General features: G+C 31.7%; 1 protein-coding gene and 1 pseudogene across 1 annotated transcript in view; both read left to right on the forward strand.

The window, feature by feature from the left end:
* ATPsyndelta (ATP synthase, delta subunit) overlaps window positions 1-20014 on the forward strand; it is a 212332-nt gene that overhangs the window by 13620 nt on the left and 178698 nt on the right. The window lies entirely within an intron of this gene.
* LOC137932864 (uncharacterized) lies at window positions 1561-19297 on the forward strand (annotated as a pseudogene).

The following is a 20014-nucleotide window of genomic DNA, read 5'->3' on the forward strand; positions in this document are numbered from 1 at the left end:
TATTATTTATAAGTTTTTACATCTATTTCTAATTATCCTTTATTTTAGTTTTGATAGATGATAATATTGCGAAATAAAAAAAGTTAAATTATTTTTATAGCTATTATTATGTCGAAAGACGAATATTTTGAAAACTACAAAAACTTTTTTGTCTTATTACGTTAAAATTAAGGTATAGTAATCCAAATAATGATAAATTTCTTTAACATATTAAATATTATTTATTAGTTTTTGTTTCAAACTTGGGTATCATCACACAAAGAGTAAATATTCTAGGAAGATTTCTATTATTTATTTTGTGAAGATTCTGTCTCACAGGGTTTGCTTAGTACATGAAGCTGTGGGACATGAAATACGACATAAACGTGCGAGTTACGGCGCTCCTTTCTATCGCCCATATAATGCGCTTACTGTCAGATTAAATTGATATTACTATTTGGTATCACCGCCAGCAACACGATTGAGTTTGCGTGAAGTAACAAAAATGTATTAGATTACCGTGATTTAACTTTTTTTACATGAAATACATAGGCGTAAAAACAATGATTTTACTAAATAATCTGCTTAAATGTCTTTCTTGCAGTATTTAATCTCTTCTCGTTTATTATTCTCTATTTATTTTTCTCTGGAACCGTCTCCGTTCGATATGAAGATGATCAAGAATCGTGGACACAAAAGCAAAAGTTCGAATGCTGTTTGCTTCACAAGCTGACGGAATCGTCGCGAAAATTGGATTTTATTATTTATTATATCTATATAAATAGTATACGTAGATATAAATATACATATGTCGATAATTAAATATTATATTATGTCATATAAAATACCATCATAGTTATTAGTACATTTATATTAGGCGTTTTTTATGATACTTATTTTTCCTCTCATTTTTATTCCATTTGGATATTTTTATGATATTTACTTATTTTACCTATCATTAATTTATCTCTGCTCTGTCCAAATAGTTATATGGTTTAAAAAAGCCTTCGGCATAAAGTTTGATTTCATACATATGTGGCAGAAGTGTTAATTTAATAATAATCAAATCATAGGTACATATTACAGTACTGAATATGGAGTTATGCGGTTAAAGCATCAAAAGGGAATATTTGATGCTTTACTAGTCTTTTTACATTCACTGAAACAACTTTACACGCACAGTAAAAATGTTAGTATACTAAAAGTTTAGTGAACAAGTGATAAGCTGTTAATAACATAAATTGTTTACAAACTTTTAACGAATCTCTTATATATTATTGCATTTTTTAATTACATACCTTTTATGGTTTAATTTTTGTTTTTGTTATAAATCTAATACTTACCGACTCTATTCATTACATTTAAATAAATACATTAAGCTAAAAAAATTGTGATATAAAGTGAAATGCTGGGGAACTGTAAACAAGCAATGTGTTATTATGGTGTCGAATTAACACATGAAGCAGCTTAAAAAAGCTTTCTAGAGATTAATTTCAATTATTTAAACAAAGAATAGTTATTGTGCGTAAGAAATGCCCCACATTGGTAGTTGATGCTGGTCGGAACAAAAGCGATCGCAAAATGGTAGCACAAGGGAGCAAGCGGATGCTGTCGATATTGTTCAGCACATTGCTGCTAGGGCGTGCCATTGCAGGTAAGTGAGCGTGAAATGTATTTTTCATCATTTATTTAATTTTGTGTATTAATTTTTTCCAAGAAACTCTTTATTTTATACTTTTATGACCTATAGGTTATTTTGCTTCTAACTAATTGCTAAGAAAGATTTCCGACTACATTTAAAAAGATTTGCAGTTGATTGTAAAATCTATCCAATATTATAGCTCCGTTTTATTGTAATTATCTATATCGAAGATAAGTATCAGTAATGAATATCTCATCATAAGTGGACTAGTGTTTACTGTATTACAGAAGCAGTAAACAGTGTTATACAGTGTGTTACAGAGTGTTACCGTGTCTTACAAAATTTAAACTAAATTAATGTTTAGATTACCAAAAAATATCTTTATAGTAATTTAAGATTCTAAATAGAATTAATAAAAGAAACAGGCGCGGAAAACATTGAGCCACCTGTTGCATAGCATAAAAATAATTAATTAAGATTTAGTTGGAACATAAAATTAATTATTAAGCCTAGCTTAAGCCACAAAAACTTTATCCTTAAATTGTACGGCAACTCTAAAGATTTGTTTAAGTTGTGTAATATACATTAATACTACTATACTCGATACGTGAGTGAGTACATAGTTATAATAACATAAGAACCACGCGAAAGTTCTTCTGTTTCTCTGAGTCTTTAATCATTGTACAAAATATTCGAAAACAACTTTAGTCTATTTTAATATAAATTAGAAAAAAATTGCATATGTAAATAAATGTGTACAAATTATAGTTGCTCTTGTAGTTTTTGCATAAAAGAAAGTCACGAAAAAATAACCAGGTACATCACTTTAAAAGTTTGTGACGAGACAACAGATTTGCATCGTGATAAGGCCCGTTACGTTCAGACAATAGGTTTCATTGATTTAATATATATTATTACCTATCATATTAACAACAGAATATTTGAATAAAATCTACATATGCAACCTACTTTTCGACATCTTTATAATCTTCGTATCTTATAAACCATCATTTTAATATGAAAAAATTAGTCGGACTTAAATGTGTCACAGACGCTCAAATGCAGACAGTTAATAGGTATTATATTGATAACTATGACACTATGAATAGTGTACTCAATATGGTGATATTCACGAGGTAGTACGTTTCCATTTCCATTGCAAAACGTTTGTTAATTTGTCGATGTTTTAACTACAGAGGGAGTGAAAATAGACTATATAACATAATTTCACGTTCTGTAACTGCAAGATGACACTTAATTATCCCGTCGAGCTATATTGGCCAATTGTTAATGTGTTCCAGCAAAAAGTTCGCTTTCGTCAGTAAATTTGTAAGGATAAAGAGACATTTAATTTTATTTCTCATTGTAACTAGCGCTCATTTTGTAAACTTTCTAAATATTACTTAAGATTGTTATAAAAGCTTTAGTCCTGTATGGTTAATACGCTCACGACATCTCGTTACTCTGTTGGATTTTATAATATGGGAACTAAGGGATAAAACTATAGACCAAATAGTAATAACGAATGTTTAATATTTATATGACAAATAAGTTTTTGTTAAGTCATTAGAAATTACTTAACTCAGAGGTCCACAGACTTTTTTTCTCATAAACAAAAACATGGTTCAAACATGGTTCCGGTGGACACGCTGCAGCTACATTGGTACCATAATCCCAAATCTCTACAAAAATGTGATTGAACTATAGAAATTTGCTTTAACAAAGTGTTCTAATAAAATGAAAATTGATTGTAAATTATGCTATGAGTGGATGTCAAAAAATTAACGTCGGCTGATAAAAAAGAAGGATTTCAACAAACTTCATTTTTTTTACATTTACTCGCAGCATAAGGAATCAATAAATTCTCATTTATTTCAGACATATTCTATCGAAATTAAATACATTTTCGTGGATACCTGCTTACGAATTTTGAGCCGCCATTTTCTTGTCACCCCAACGAAGACCCGGATCACTTTTGGAACTAAACCGGGTCAAACAAATCATCGATAACTACATAATATTGCTAAACCTGTAATAAGAATTCATCAATAACTAAACAGTTTTATAATATAAACATGCTGTAAACGTTATGGCAGCAAGTAACATCACCTCAGTTAGAAGCATGACGCCATTAATCGTGTTGCTCGTGAAATGTGAAATAACCGTACGAATTACGACGTAGCTGGTTTGTATTGACCATATAAAGCGTCATCATCACAATACAAGACGTGATTGTGTTTGAGTCTCTGATTGAAACGGAACTTAAAAGGCTAGTTGTTAGACTTTTATTGCAACAGATCAGGGAAAATGTTTTCTCGTACTTTACAATGAATAAAATCAAGTTATTTTCATCATAACTTATGCACCTTTGATTATAATTTATATGTACTCTTTAGGACTTTATTATTATTGTAAGAGTGAAAGATGAAATGTTATCATATCTGTCTGTATTTTTGTCGCTTGTCGGTCATTTACAAAGGTTAACATCTTTTCTGAATGTCAGTTATTCAACGAATCACATCCCAGCCTAAAAAAATAGCAGTTAAGTCGAAAACATACTTCGAATTAGTAAATTTCAGGTATGAAAAACTTCCCGTCCACAGTTCGTAATAAGGATCGACATTTATTACACAATAAATCAAAGCAGACTGTTCGTTGAAAAAATAAAATACAAATTTAAGCTGAGGTCTTTATATTTGGACGAAACCCATAAAAAGCTCATACTTAAAAAGTGGAGCGGAAAACGATTCCGCAGATAATAAATAAAAGAGTATCACCGAAATTTGCAGCGGAAACGCGTACCAGTATAATTCAAATTAGATTAAAGGATGTATACATGTATGAGTATCTAAAGCTGTGAAATAGAATAAAATAAAAAAATACAGGTTAAATAATATTTTATACATATTATTTTTATACAACTTATGATATATTATATGTTTAAATAAATAATAATACGTAACTATAATTATAATCATGTTTTAAACGAAAGACGTTCATCTATCAGATCTAAATATTAAAATTGTTACGTTATTGTCTTTTGTTAACTGACTAAAATTTACTCATGAAAACTTTATTTTTTGTTTTAATAATTTTGGAAGATATAAACATTAGGAATCCCTTAAGGATACTTCAGTCGAGTGTGCAAGTAAAGTTTATGTGCTGCAAGTAATTTTTTTCTATCCCCCGATGTACAGTTCGAACCTCAAATTTTTCCTTACCAAAATGATTTAGGATAAAAATATTCAACTTTTATTCTGAGAAAATGTTGCTTCAACAGATGCTCTCTTTAATAGCATACTAGCTTATCTTTAGAAAAATGGTAATTGATGAGATCACATCAAAGTCTAACGTATAGTAAATGTTAAATGCGAAAAATAATTTACACCATCATGGCTTTTTTATTCAGTGTTAAAGATTTATTATTTAATGAATTAATGTTAAATTATCGTTATACAAGAGATTAACTACATGAAAAAAAATTGAGTTTTATGACAGTAGTAGTACAGTTATGAGGGATTGTCCTCCTAGAGATCCTCTACGGCCAAATTATGGTCAGCGACAAAGCGCTAATAAGCGATTGTACTTTGTTGTTTCCCCTTTCTTAGTCCCCTTGATTTATGGTTGTCTAACATAAGGAAGTCCATTTCCCGGATTAGATCGAGAAGTACAGTGCGTACATTGCAGCGCGGCTTTTCGTAATCTCTTATGAAAAGCCGGGAAAGGAAGTTTTAGTCCCACGCCGGCTGCGTGCGCGCGAGGCACTGACGGCTGTTGTGTGAAATGTTTTTACATTTTGATGAGTAATATAACCTTAAATAGAATAACATAACTATTACTTTGAAAAGAATTTTAGAAAAATTGCTAATCAAACGTTTGTGGGAGGTCAAATATGCTTTAAATCGGTATTAGTGACACACTTCGGCTTACAATATTTTACGTCTCAGTAGTTGTACTAAAATAATAAAAACAGAACAGTTATATACTGTAATTAATAGCAATATATTCTCATTTAAACAATACCCTAATTTTGTGCAAATTACAAATCAACTAGACAGAAACTGGCCAGGTTCTTTATTTATTTATTAACATATTTTGCAATTTTTGTAATGGCGGAATTGTTCTTTGTTGTATACAAAATATTATAAAAAACCGTATTTTATATTTTTACACCGTATCACACGTTCGGAATGAGTCTTTAGCGCAGTGAAACTTATTTGGCTGTTTGTGACATTCGCTTCCTAACATTGTCATTTTACGAAAATTTTGGCTAGCGATCTATTCTGTTATAGACAAACTAGGATAATTACTCAACGCGCAGTCTTCAGGGAACCTAATAGCTTAAGGAAGATTAGCCTGCTAGGTTTTGTTATAAATTATTAATTTTAATTTCTTCATGACATTCTACTGTCATTATTTAAGAAAATATTATAACATTGTCACGTTCATTTTAATCTTTCTTTATTATTTTCTAATTCTTTGTGCGCAACACCGCAGTTGAAGCTAGAATAAGAACCCGACTGTCTCATAGAATCGTCAATTACTTCGGTCACATTTTATGTTGCAAAGAGGAGCTCGAAAAATCTGTAAAACATAATAGTTGTCGGCAATGTAGAGGGTAAAAGGCTAGAAGGTGGTCACCTAATCGCTGGAATGACGCTGTTAAAAAAGCGTGCACCACCATCCACGGCTCCTTAAAACTTTCACAAAATTAAAAAGCCTGAAGAAAAATGGAAGCGCAGACTGACATGTTTGGCCACGACCCTGTTATGAAGAAGCAACAAAGAAATAGAAGAATTATGTGTTGCCGACACTTAGTTACGAATTGTCATCTTTGCGTTGTTCCAACGGGTACAAAGTGTCATTATACCGTGTGATGTCAACGTCCCACAATACATTTATGGTACACGCAATGTATTACCTAATTTAATAAATGGAAGTCCGTAAAAACATTAAAGAAAATAAGTGTTAATATACCATTCCATTGCGGTTTAATGTTATTTTGTTTTTAATATTCAAACGAAAGCATTAATTACGGCTTAATTGTTTATGCATATTGTAAAGAAATTTAAAAATCCTTGACTTCAGCACTTTTATCACATTGCATCTTTAAAAAAAACAACGGTTCTAAAGTTAAAACCTGTATGCTGAAAATAACATTTTATATAAAAAATAGAGGTAATATATTTTGTATATGAGGCATTCAAAATTGTAGAGGGCTTCAAAAACTTGCCGAATGTATATTACTTTTGTTGCCTATCATTATGTTGTTAATCAAAAGGTTAAAGAAAGAAACCTTTTCATAAAGGGGTTAGTTATAATTTTTTACCAATTTATTTTTATGACTAACAAAACCATTTAGTTCGCAATTGTATACGTTCAAATGGCAGAATTCTATATCCCCGAAAGGATACTAGAGTAAGAAAACAACATGGAGGGGTTTTTACTGCGCTACAGACCATTTTTATACCTTTCTCACCTATGCATTTATAAGTTATAGCTTAACAATGTTACAACCGTGGTAACACGAAATTTATGTAGTACTTTATGTAGTGAACAGTTAAATTTTCCGACTAATAAATATAAGTCACGCCGTTTACGACAACGTTTTCCGAGAGTCTTCTTATATTCAACTAACAGCGTAAGAACTTCTAGAGAGATCTTAGTTCCGAAAGTTCAAGTGACAACTCTTTTTTTTTTGCCGTAGCAGTGACGTTATTTATAACCAGTAACAAATCATTAGAAATAATTGTTCGCTCCTATAATTACTTCTCGGTGATAACACAATCTGTCCACCATACAATCTATTTTCAGCGATTACGCGATTTTACAATGCGGTTTGATGCCAACCTTTTATATATTGAAAACTGTTTTTTCATGGTGTTGATTGAATCGGTGTATTTGACATAAAAAAAACTGTTGCTAAAGGTTTAAACAAAAGCCAAAAACTTTACAAAATATAAACCAGGTCGTAAGTTTCAGTATTCAATAACACAAAAAGTATTTCAAAACCCAACTATGAAGAACCATTCATCAAATAATATCTTTGAGGTCCCTTAAGGATACTCATGAAACTCCGAATTGCGATTTACAACGCTTCCAGTATTATTTTATACTTTTCGATTTATTTAAGTACATTATAACATCGTTAGTACCAAAAAAATTACAACGATTAAATTATTATTTTATTACTCGTCTGACCTTGTTAATTTCAGTTACGAAAATATTTTTTTCGCAAGCGTCCTGTCAATTGTCCTGACAATATAGCCAATATGTTAATTGAACGTTTTAATGCTTAACTCGCCACAAGGATCGAAGCAGGAAGTCGACAATGTATAGTATTCTGACCTTATTCATATTATTGTTAAGGAAGTTTTCACTGTTATGAATAAAATGAAAAAGTCCCCGGGTCATGACTGTCTCCGTATAGAGGACATCCTTGATGCCGCTCCACATATGCCCAACAATTGGACATGTTCTACGCTTCATTTACAGATCTAACTGATGACCTAATGAGAACCATTGTTACACCATATTATGAAGAACAAGACAAGGGATGTAGCCAATATATAATGACATAACTTATTATCTATAGATTGTTAAAAATACCTATATAAATTTTACAAGACATATCCATCGAACCATTGGTAGCTTATGACGTACTGTTACGTTTCTATCGAGCTATCCAGTGAAACACCATTCTCAGCGTAAAACACACAGTGGGTGTAACCCAGCGTCGAACATCAGACTATGCTTTTTCCTTGACCCCGCTTTTGACCTCGTTTGATATGTTTTGTAGGAAAAGTTACCGTAGAAAGCCTCCGGCGGAATTGTCACATATTTTTAATATTTGTATCACGACTATGCGAAAAATATGTGTTGATGATTGGAAAGATGATGGGTTTCTATCGACTCCGTCCTTGTCTCAAATCTAGATTCAATCTTGAATTTCTCCGTAACGCCTACTATGACAAGTAGTTGAGATTACACAGGTTGTTTATTGCCATGGGAATCCACCCGCGTGCGTATTTATTCCTATTTCTTTGGCGACAAAAATAAAAGCCAATTGTGATCTATACCTGGTGAATATGGGGACAACAAGAATGACGATGACTATGTAACTGCCAGTGCCCGGGTGCCAACCCGCGTTTGAATCTGAATTTGAATCAGCAATGATATATTAACACTAATAAATATTGATGCACATAATGACCTATAGTATTGGTCGTTCTCGCCCGAATGCTACATCAACATCATCATCACCATCATCAAAGAATCTGAATCTGATAATGCAGGCGCACTGTATGTCGTATATAGATAAATCTCTTTCCATACTTCTTTACTTTATGTTTGCTTCATTTTCTCTATCTTGGGTCAGTTGCTATTACAGATCAGTTAGCTATTACAAAGTTGATCCTAGATGAAATAATAATTTAATGCGCATTAAACACTTGCCGGTACGCGGCATGGTTAGTGCCCCAATAAGTGAACTAACGAAATGGTCAGTGTCGCGGGAAGTCACTGGATACGGGCTGTGTAAGATCTGTCATTACGGCGATCTTTGGGGGAGGCCGTATGACTTTAAGGGCTTATATCGGCCGATATGAATGAATTATATACATGTAAGATACTTCTTAGTGTTATATAATAAGACTATTGGTGAGATCTAGTCTTCGCTTGTCAAACGACTCTGCCAATCAACCTTAAATAAATAGCGAACTCAACAAATGATAATGACTACTTAATAATTATAATAAATTCAAGAACGTTTGTTACTAGCACACCTTGTTGACATATTTCGGATGTTCCCGCAATGTTCTACCTTTAATTTTTTGAAATTTATTTAATATAATGATATGAAATATATATATATATATATGTATATATTATACATTACTGTTTACTATAAAATAAATGATCTCATTGTTTATAACAAAGCGCATAAGGATAAATAATATACTGTATCAATAAACAAATTTATAAACTTTTTTTCAGTCAACTTTTTTACACATTAAAATTATTTTCCCGCTCTTACTGTGTTTCTTACACCAGTTATTTTTTTACGAAATGACAAAGCTAAAACGAATTAGTTTTGTCGTTGTTTACGTAAATAATAATGTTAATTTTATTTTGTTAACACGATATGAACATATAAATACTCTCAAAGAGTATTGTATTCCATTAATTAAGAGTATTGTATCCCAATACTTTATATTACATACAGATTTACTGTAATTAATTTATTATATATTTTTTCTACATTTAATATGTTTACGTATGAACCGAAACCGAAACAGTACATAACCGGACCGATCAAACTACGACGACCTTCGCGAAGAACAAGCTGGCTTCCGACCCAACCGATCGTGTACGGACCAGATCAACTCCTTACGCATAATCCTCGAACAGGCATCAGAATAGCAAAGGGAAATGTATTTGACCTTTGTGAACTTTAAAAGGCCTTCGACACGCTCAGATGGAGTTGTATCTGGAATCGGCTGCGTCAAATTGATGTACCCGAGAAAATCACCAACATAATCAAGGCCATCTACGGGAAATATTCTTGTAAAGTGACTCATGACGGCCTTGTCTCGGAAGATATAAGAGTTCTCTCACCTCTTCTTTTCCTAATCGTTCTGGGTGGCATCATGAACACCACCAACAATGGCAAGCGCCGTGGCATAGTGTGGAGACTGTCCAATGTCTTGGAAGATTTAGACTATGCCGATGTTCTATGACTATTGAGCCACACACATGCCGACATGCAAGCCAAACTGGACGATCAACAACAAGAGGCTTTGGAGACGGGACTTAAAATTAACATCCGAAAGACCCAAGAAATGAGGTGCGGAGCAACAGGTTCTTTGCCGTTGCTTATTGGCACAGAGGGTGTGGAGAGAGTCCACACATTCTTTTACCTCGGCAGCGTAGTATCGGAATCAGTAGGAACCGAAGAGGACACCGCTTCGAGAATCTCCGAGGGAAAGGCAGCCTTCGCACGGCTCCGTTCTGTATGGCAATCACGGAAGCTGACAAGGAGAGTGAAGCTCAAAATATTCCGGTATTGTGATATGGATGCGAGACGTGGAAGATTATCAAGGATATCACGCGTCGGCTCCAAGTCTTGGTTAACAACCGTCTTCAACGTATTCTCGGTATATGCTGGCCTGAGAAAATTTCCAACGTAGACCTCTGGAAACGCTGCTGTGAGATACCGATCGACCAGCAGATAGGCCACACGCTCCGAAGGGACTGTGATCACATACCGAGGCAAGCCCTAGAATGGAATCCTCAAGGAAAGCGAAGACATGGTCGCCCGAAGCAAACATTGTACATATAATTAAGTATTTTTTCTCCCGGGTAGTAGTAGCACTTAATGAGTATTATTATATGCACCAAATGCCTGGCGGCAGGTTTCTTGCCCAGAGACGTCAACATACAGCGGCGCCTACAAAGCCGTCAGTCAACATATGTTAAGTACTTAAGCGTTACTGTTTACCAGTTCGAGAGGGTACTTGCTAATGTAATTACAATGCTCATATTATATAACAGTTGCTGTACACACTTCACGCAGTTCTCTATCCTATTTTCGGTACTATTGTATTAAATTGGCGACAAACTTTTCTCACATGTATATAATTAGAACCATTAGGTTGCAAACCAATATAGTAAACGAATAAAAACCGTACAAACATAACTTAGTTACATTTTCACGCTCCTTTACTTTTGGTCTTTTTGTTGTTATTAAAGCAAAATTGATAAAAACTTTATAGAAGTATTTTCTATTAGTACTTGAAATGAAATGGCCTATCTGATTTTTAAAATACTAAAAGGCCGTAATTACAAATATTCAGTGGTTATTTTTTGATAATAAATAATAAATTACGTTATTTTTTAGCGAAAACTATTAATCCTCAAGGAAATTTGATTACTATTCTGTAAATGTACATTCGAGTGACAAAGTAGAATACAGTATACACAGGTATTTAAACGAAAACAATGAAACAGTGAGTAAAGAGTAAAAACAATAAACCACGGTTTACTTTTCTGATTTTAATTAATGTATTACAGGCCTCTTTTACTCTGCATGTAATTCGCAAAAAAATCTGAAACAGGCTGCATTCAGAATCTTCCGACATCCCTTTGACGAATTATACAAACTGAATTCAATAAAATTATAATATTGAAGGTAGTAAAATCAAGATTCACAGGTAACATGAAAGGCATGTGTTTTACAACATTTAATGTTTTCATGAGTTTCTTTTGACGATGTTAAAACTTCATCCATCCTTTCTTACTATTAATCATGTTAAGGTGAATTTGCACCTAAGTTTCGGAATGTTTGTAGCAATATTGTGACTCAATTAACAGCACAATATATTACATCTACATATGTAGATATACTGCAAGGCATAATAATATTTGTATTTTGTAACAATAGCTGTAAGTTGAAGAGAGTACTATATTTGGAATTGCTCTACGAGATCGAATCAAAAAATCATCGAAAAAAAGTCGAAAAAAATCATCATTACGACTGCTAGACTTTGGCCACCCCCAGAGACTTCTAATAGAACACACAAGGTGGTCAGAGGTCATTGTTAAAGTTTTAAGAAGACGCTGATGCAGGCCGCTTCCAACCAGTGTTATTGTAAATCTATGGGAGAGGTCTATGTAGGGCTTACAATACCAAACTAAAATCTGAATACCAGTATTTGATATTTGAAATTTGAAATATCCGGGTACCAGTATTAAAACCAGTATTATTAATAACAAAAAATATTTTTACTTACCTCAGTTGTTGTATTGATTTGGTAACAAATGATAAATGAAATACAATAAATATGAGAAGATATTATTTATTTTATTACATAGAGAGAGGGAGTAGAAGGATATAAAAAACGTGCAAGTAAAAAAGAGTACACATTAAATTCTATGTTACATTTTACATATAATAGGTTCATATGGCATTATGTTATTAAAGAAGCAAGAAATAGTTAAATTGAAAGTATTTATTTAATCTTCTTCTTTTTGAAGTGCCTCTCAAACTAGTGGAGGTTGGCTATCAGCTTCCTGCTCTCTTCCTTATTTTTGTTCTGCGTAATAGCTCAGCAGCGCTGGCGATTCCGGTTCACTCTCTAATGTTACGAAGCCACGACTTCTTTCTCCTACCAACCTTCCTTTTACCAGCGACCTTTCCCATCATGATAAGTTGAAGGAGATTGTATCGTTGGTGTCGAAGAACGTGTCCCAAGTAAGCGATTTTCCTTTGTTTTACTGTGAGCATTAGTGAGCGCATATGGCCGATTCGTTTCAGAACTTCGACGTTGGTCACCTTCTGAGTCCAGCTTATGGACAACATGCGTCTATATGTCCACATTTCGAAAGCCTCTATACGCTTACGAAGGTCTTCCTTTATGGTCCAGGCCTCACATCCGTACAGTATAATAGGCCAGATGTAACAGTGAAGCAAACGGGTTCGCAGCTTGATGTTGATGCTGCGACTACATAGGACTTTCTTCATCGCGTTGAAAGCGCCTCGTGCAATTTCAATTCGCATCTTTATTTCTAATTAAGTCTTTAATTCTAATTAATTTATTTAATAATATTAGTAAATTGCGTTTTGTGTATCAAAGTATGCTTTTTAAAAACATAAACAATCAATCGTTTCATCATCAAGCGAGGACCGAATTTTCATACAATTATAACAAGCCACCGAAAAAGCTCTTTCTGATTCTACACTGGTTAGCACTATTGTCACTAAGAAATCATGTACATTTTGTAAATACGTTTCTTTTTGTTCCTGTTTTGTCGAATGGAAGTATTTAATATAATTATTTTTTTTAAATATTGTTGTAATTAACTAGTATTATTTTAAACTAGATTTATATCAACTAATGTAATACAAAAATCTTCCGGGATTCCGGTATCCGGGTTCACGGAATCCCGGCATTGTAAGCTCTGGGTCTATGTTCAGTATCGGACGTTCTATGGCTGAAAGTTGTGATTGTTTCAAAACACAGAAAAACTAATGAAGACACTATTACATTATTAGCGTTTACTTTTACGGTATTATACATTGTAATATGAGATTTATTACAATGCAATCAATTGGACGCGCGCTAAACTAATCTATTTTTGATTAGGGATACGCATTGTGCGTAATGTATGTATACTCGTACTACAGGTGCCAGCAGTTTCCGGGCGCTCACTTATTATTTATTTAAAGCTACTTTATGTGAGTGCTTGCATGCTCTTTTTGTTCAACAGAACGTTTAGTTTAGCAAAAGTTATTTTTTTAAATCCTAAACTATGTTATTACACCGTTTACATCAGATTCAATTTGTTTTTTTTTTTTTTTAAAAAGGAGTTCTATTAAATATGTAAAATTGTAATTTAGCATGAATCACTTTTAGTAAAATGACTTTCTAGAAGGAACATGTGTATAATAAGGAAGTGTAACACGGTATTATAAAATACTAATGAGAGGGGTCGTAAAATAATATTGAGGTTGATAGGATATACTCAAATTAAAATTTTTTCGTTGCTATTTTATTGACGAAATCAAATACAACAAGTAATCTATTTATTGTTAAAGACAAAATTACAATACGAATGCAGAGAATTAACATTTTTATTCCACCAACAAATGTTTCATACGGTACACTAATGTATTTTTGATTAGACATGAATGAGGCCAAACTTATGGCCCACATATTATAATCTTACAAATGGTGTATTCAATATTAATATATAACGTTTTGTTTAATTCATGGTCGATATTTAGTATCTAAACTTCTAGTTATACATGTACGAGTATGTATAATAAATAAATTACACCAATAATTTTATGTTATTCGAACACATAGTAATAAAAAACGTTTTTTTATACGTATAACTAGAAATTTAATAGGCTTAAAGATTTTATAGCTATAAATAACAACAGAAAAATTTATAAAAATCTAGCCCGTTATGGACGTGGTTTGAATCGTGGGACATTAGTATTGAAACAAATATTAATATTATGTGAATTTTTTCCACGATAGAAATAAATTTCACACAACAAAGCACTTCTTTTGTTTATTTTTTATATTTATTTTACAACCGTATAACTCAACAGTATACAGAACGTCCCGTAATGATAAGATAATTTTAAAGTGTCTATTAGACTCAGTTTAGGTTACAGTATAGCCAGCGTTAAAAAAAAAATCCAATCGGTGCCAAAAATATTGTTTCTTTTTCATGAAAACCTGAGTTGGAAAAAAGAGTAATTCAGTTAAAGAAATCTTGTCATAAGTCTATCAAATAAAACAATAATTTTGTAAATAAATGAACCTCTATTTTTTAGCTGGTCTCTGAATTCTCTACCACCAACTTCGATACAAAACCCGATACTTAAATTCACATCTAATGCGAGGATATTTATAAATTATTCTACTAGTTTAATAAAGGAAAAATCATTGATCCATTAGAACTACCTGTAAACATAACTAATAACTTATTTGCATTTTTTCCAGGCACTCCAGAGTTATCCAATAATTACGGGATATCCTGTGAAATTACATATAACTGTTGACGTCATTTTTTTATACAGAAACAAGTCGATGGCAGCAAAGTTAATACGAACAAATTCATTAATCGTTTTTAAAATACGTTTTTTTTAATGTGCCTGTAACATTTTAATCTATAAATCTGTATTTAACAAATAAAATTTTTAATGTAAAAAACATGTAACATATATTTTTATGTAATAAGCATAACTTATAAATCGATATTTTAAAAGATTTAATATAAAAAAGTACGGTAAAAATGAAAATTTTTATGTGTAAGTTTCACATTTAAAAGATATCGCTGACGTAAAGATTTTTAATTAATTTAAAGTGGTGAATTACGTACGTAATGGTATAGACCATGGTTGCACAGACTTATTAAGACTAGGAGCCACTCGGGCAAATCATGAACTAATGGCGGGCCGCCCGCCAGAAGTATAGGTAAATAAAGACAATAAAGAATAGATAATAATTTATTAAAATTGAAATTGCGCGCGAGTTTTAAATTACCCCTCGAATATATATATATATTTTTTGATTTTCTTCTGGAATAGAATTCAATATTTTTCGAATGCACGAAAGTATTATTTTTGCTGTCGGCGGGCCACCAGTAATCGACCGGAGGGCCGCATGCGGCCCGCGGGCCGTGGTTTGTGCATCCATGGTATAAAAGATATATATAAAACGCAAACTGCAAAATATACCAGTTTATTGATTATGAATGAAGAAGGAAATAATGTATATCTTCATTTGCTATCAATCAATCAATGGTTTCAGAAATAACAAATACTGTAAGGAATACATAGTACGAAAAAATGTTTTCAAAATTCGAATTACTAGATATTAAAATCAATGATTATTTACTATTTGTCCCTGCAGACTATGTACTGCAAGAAGTAATTAGCTCATCGTATTCCAATAGTAAAAAATGTTGCTTATTTCTGAGGATCGCTTTATATAGGGCGATTGGAAATAAGTATAAAAATTTTAAATCTTTTTTTCCGAAAAATGAGTGATACCTTCACCCCTTTTAAACTTTTACAACTACATCTGCTGTATAACATCTGCAAAATTTGGTTAAAAAAGTGATTTTTTTTTCATGTCGTTATAGTATATGTCGTCTCATGTCATTATAGTTTTTCTGTGAGAAATTTAAAAATATTTCTGAATATTCTTTTTACAATAAAGTTACTATGATATTATTTCTTCTTCATTAGCAGTGGCAGAAGACATGCTAATTTTCTAATTAGGATTTCAATGTCCATAAACTTTACGTTCTACTTAATTATGAACGATATTACAATTTCTCTTTTTTGTGATTAAAGTTACTCATAGGACAAACACCCGACGTAATAAAAAAAATAAAAGCACAGTCTAAAATCGCGAGTAATGGTATAAAACAGTAAATCACATTTTATTAACATTCAGCAATAAAAAGAAAAAACAAGCAGTCCTTTTTTTAACTTCAGTCATTAGCGTATGAATGGTAGCATAGCATGACCGATGTTTGTCCTTCATTTTGTAGTACCCTGGGACACAATATACTAAATAGTTTTATTGCTTATTATTATATATTTACAATGAACACTTCATATTTTTTTATAAAATGGCCCCCTCTATTGGAAACTTCTCACTCTCCCCTATTTGCGGGACAGGGCCACAATCTTTTAAATTTTTCCACATAATCTATTATTTCTTTGCTCATCTTTTAATGATCTTTCTTTCTTCATCTTACGTTCTACAATTTTTTTAGCTTTCCATACCACAACTTTCCTTTCATGCGTCGCCTCACTTCCATCACCACGTTCCTCAACTATTACAGATACAGGCATTTGTTACTTTTATTATTATTTGCTCACATTTTTGATCTGGTATTTAATATCCTTATTTAATTTCATAATTTATCACAATTACACAATATTTGGTTATTTATATAAGAACACAAAATAAATGTGTCCTTAAAAAACTTTTCTTAAATGTCTAAAAACATTGAGCATATTAAAGAAATGCATGTTAAAAAGATAAAATAACTTCGTATATGCCAACGAAAATACATATCACATAGCAGTTCAAAAAAACGTTTTGTTTTATCGTTGTTACATTCTGAAAACCAAATTTTTGGACGATATTCGATATGCTTGGGCATATTTGCATTGGCGTATTTTGCAACCCATATAAGATAGCTAGGACTAAAAAGTATTGTTTAACGTTTTATAAATTTAAACCTGGGCTGTGAACTGTCCCTCCATAGAAATAATACCGGTTCATTGAACATTCTAAGTAAAATATACTAATGTGTCGCATATTATTTATGTGGTAATTGAATTTGCACCCGTGTTCATTAACAAAAACCAAAAGCTGAATTTAAAACCTTTATTATAATATAGTATAATCTAACATTCTTCTCTAAGGACATTTCTAAAGGCCGTCAAATAACGATTTAAAGATCGATTTTATTCACTACTAACGAAATATAAATTGTAAACATTTTTTCCAAATAGTATACGCAAATTGACACAAATTATAGAGGTTAGGTAGCTACGGACAAATCCCCCACCTAATAAAAAGGTAACAAAATTATGTGGATATAGCTGTATTATTTAATAACCATTGTAATGAAGGGTGCTTCTGTGTCGTGGTCAATATCCAACGTGGGCAGAAGGAATTGAATTTAATTTTTATTATTTATTTACATCTAAGAATTAATGTTACAATTAAAAAATTACATTAATCAAATTATTTGGTTTCTGATAAAAGTTTTAACAGTCTTGACGAGTGGACTTCTTTATTTTTAATACAAAATTAGTTTCTTAAAAAATATTTGATATTTTTTGAAATAAAAAAACTGGATTATTCATACTTTTCTAACCTTGCCAATGTGATATCAAATTTAATGAGCAGAAAAATAAAACGAAGTGCCTTAACACTTACGAGTAACACTTCGTTTTGCCGTTTGCGCAGCCATGGAACTCGTTTATAAGACACTTGTTATCTTATTGCTCTTCTAAAATGATTGCGTACTTTAAGCAGTAAGGTAAAAAAAAAACGAAGTTAAATCTGTACATATATATTTTTTATATGAAATTTTTTAACTGGAAACATTTTATGTGAGTCTTGATTTTTATTTAAAGTTTGTTGCGTTTATAATAATTTACGTGGATATTTGTTTAAAAGGTGCTTCGAAGTTTAAAATTTGCAGCCTACTTCCAACGGGTCATATTTGAAATCTGTGGGGAAGGTTAGGTTCGCAGTCGATCAAAAATTGTTGTGGGTGGTACGCTTAACGATTTGGATAAAATACCCAACGGCATAAAATTCTCTGTTGTGTACAATTTCTGTCCCTAGCTCTTTGAAAGTCGATAAGAATTTTAATGTAATGTAATATTTTTACTTGATTTTAGTACACAGAATTAAATTCACTATAGCTTAGAAATGTTATATTATTGAATACTGATCCCAAAAACTTCATTGTATATCAGCAGGTGAAGCTACAGATTCTGTTGCAATATTGAGTTAATTCTTAAAGCTAACAATCTAAAATTCGTTACAAATTCTTACAATTATTGACCGTCTTTTCTACAGGATCTATAATAGCAGTGACATATCAGAAGGTTGACTGTAATCAACCTTTTGAAGATTACTAACGCATATCGGTATGATGAATATAAACCATGATATTAATGTGTCGTGTTTTAAGATTTTTCTTTGAATAACAATAAACAGTTTTGTTAAAACTTACGCAGTTTGGGCATGGAAACCATTTTGAAACCAGAGAGACCTTTTTGATTGCTACGTTGTCAATATCGCTGTGATATGGTTCAAAAAGTTTTTTTTTTTCATCACCAAAAAGTAATTGATGGATTGCAACTAAATAAACTCAAATAAATTATTCTTTGGCAACAAAAACCAAAAGTTTTTATAGGATCTGACTGGGGTAATAAATATAAAGAGTATGACAAGGTTGTTTATTATCATCGCTGCTTTTTAACATTTATCCGTTTAATATAATAAAAAAGTAATAAATATTCATTAAGAAAAATTTAAATTGACGCTAAGAACAAATTCAAATAGTAAAATATCAATCACAATAAAATTAAAGGAAATAAAGTTTAGCTATTATAGTAAATAAACAAAATAAACTATTGATTATCTACAAAATATGATAGACTGTTAATTGAAATTTTAATGTTTCTCATTAAACATAGAAAAAATATCGGTCTCTAAAATATTTTTTGAAATTCACAACTATACGAGTCAGTGGTGCGCGTAATCCAGCATTATTTTTTTCCGAAAGGAAGAAACTGCAAAAAATTGACGTCTTCTTAAATTAAGCCTCGTAACTGTACTCGGAACAAACAACTATAAACAACAATAACAAACTCTATTACTGATACTACTACGGGCATATTTGTTATTACTTATGTAAAAATAAAGAAATATCATTTCCAAAAACAATATCCAGGTCCTTGGACATATAAGAGTGTAGGTTCTTAATAAACTAACGTTTGATAACAGAGTCCGGTGACATCTTTACATCACAGCCGATAGAAATTTGCGCTTTACTCTCTCTAGACTATCCGTGTATTTGTTTTAATAAATCCACACCACTGTATTCTAATCATGATAAGTGCTCATTTGTTTACAATAACTGTGAACCTCGCTATAAACCCATGCAAACAACACATTTTATTGACTAAATTGTAGAAAAGAAAGTCAAAATTAAATTTCTTATAAGGCGGTGTAATTAAATGATTTTTCGCTGATATATTTTTGTCAAACAGATATTCGAGCATTTTTAAGTGTTTAAATGTAATTTATTCATTGTAAAACAAATATAATAGCGCAA

The sequence above is a fragment of the Battus philenor genome, unplaced genomic scaffold (genome assembly GCF_028537555.1).
Source record: "Battus philenor isolate CCGP_79_NKW_IND1 unplaced genomic scaffold, ilBatPhil1.0.hap1 SCAF_12, whole genome shotgun sequence".
Taxonomy (NCBI): Eukaryota; Metazoa; Arthropoda; class Insecta; order Lepidoptera; family Papilionidae; genus Battus; species Battus philenor.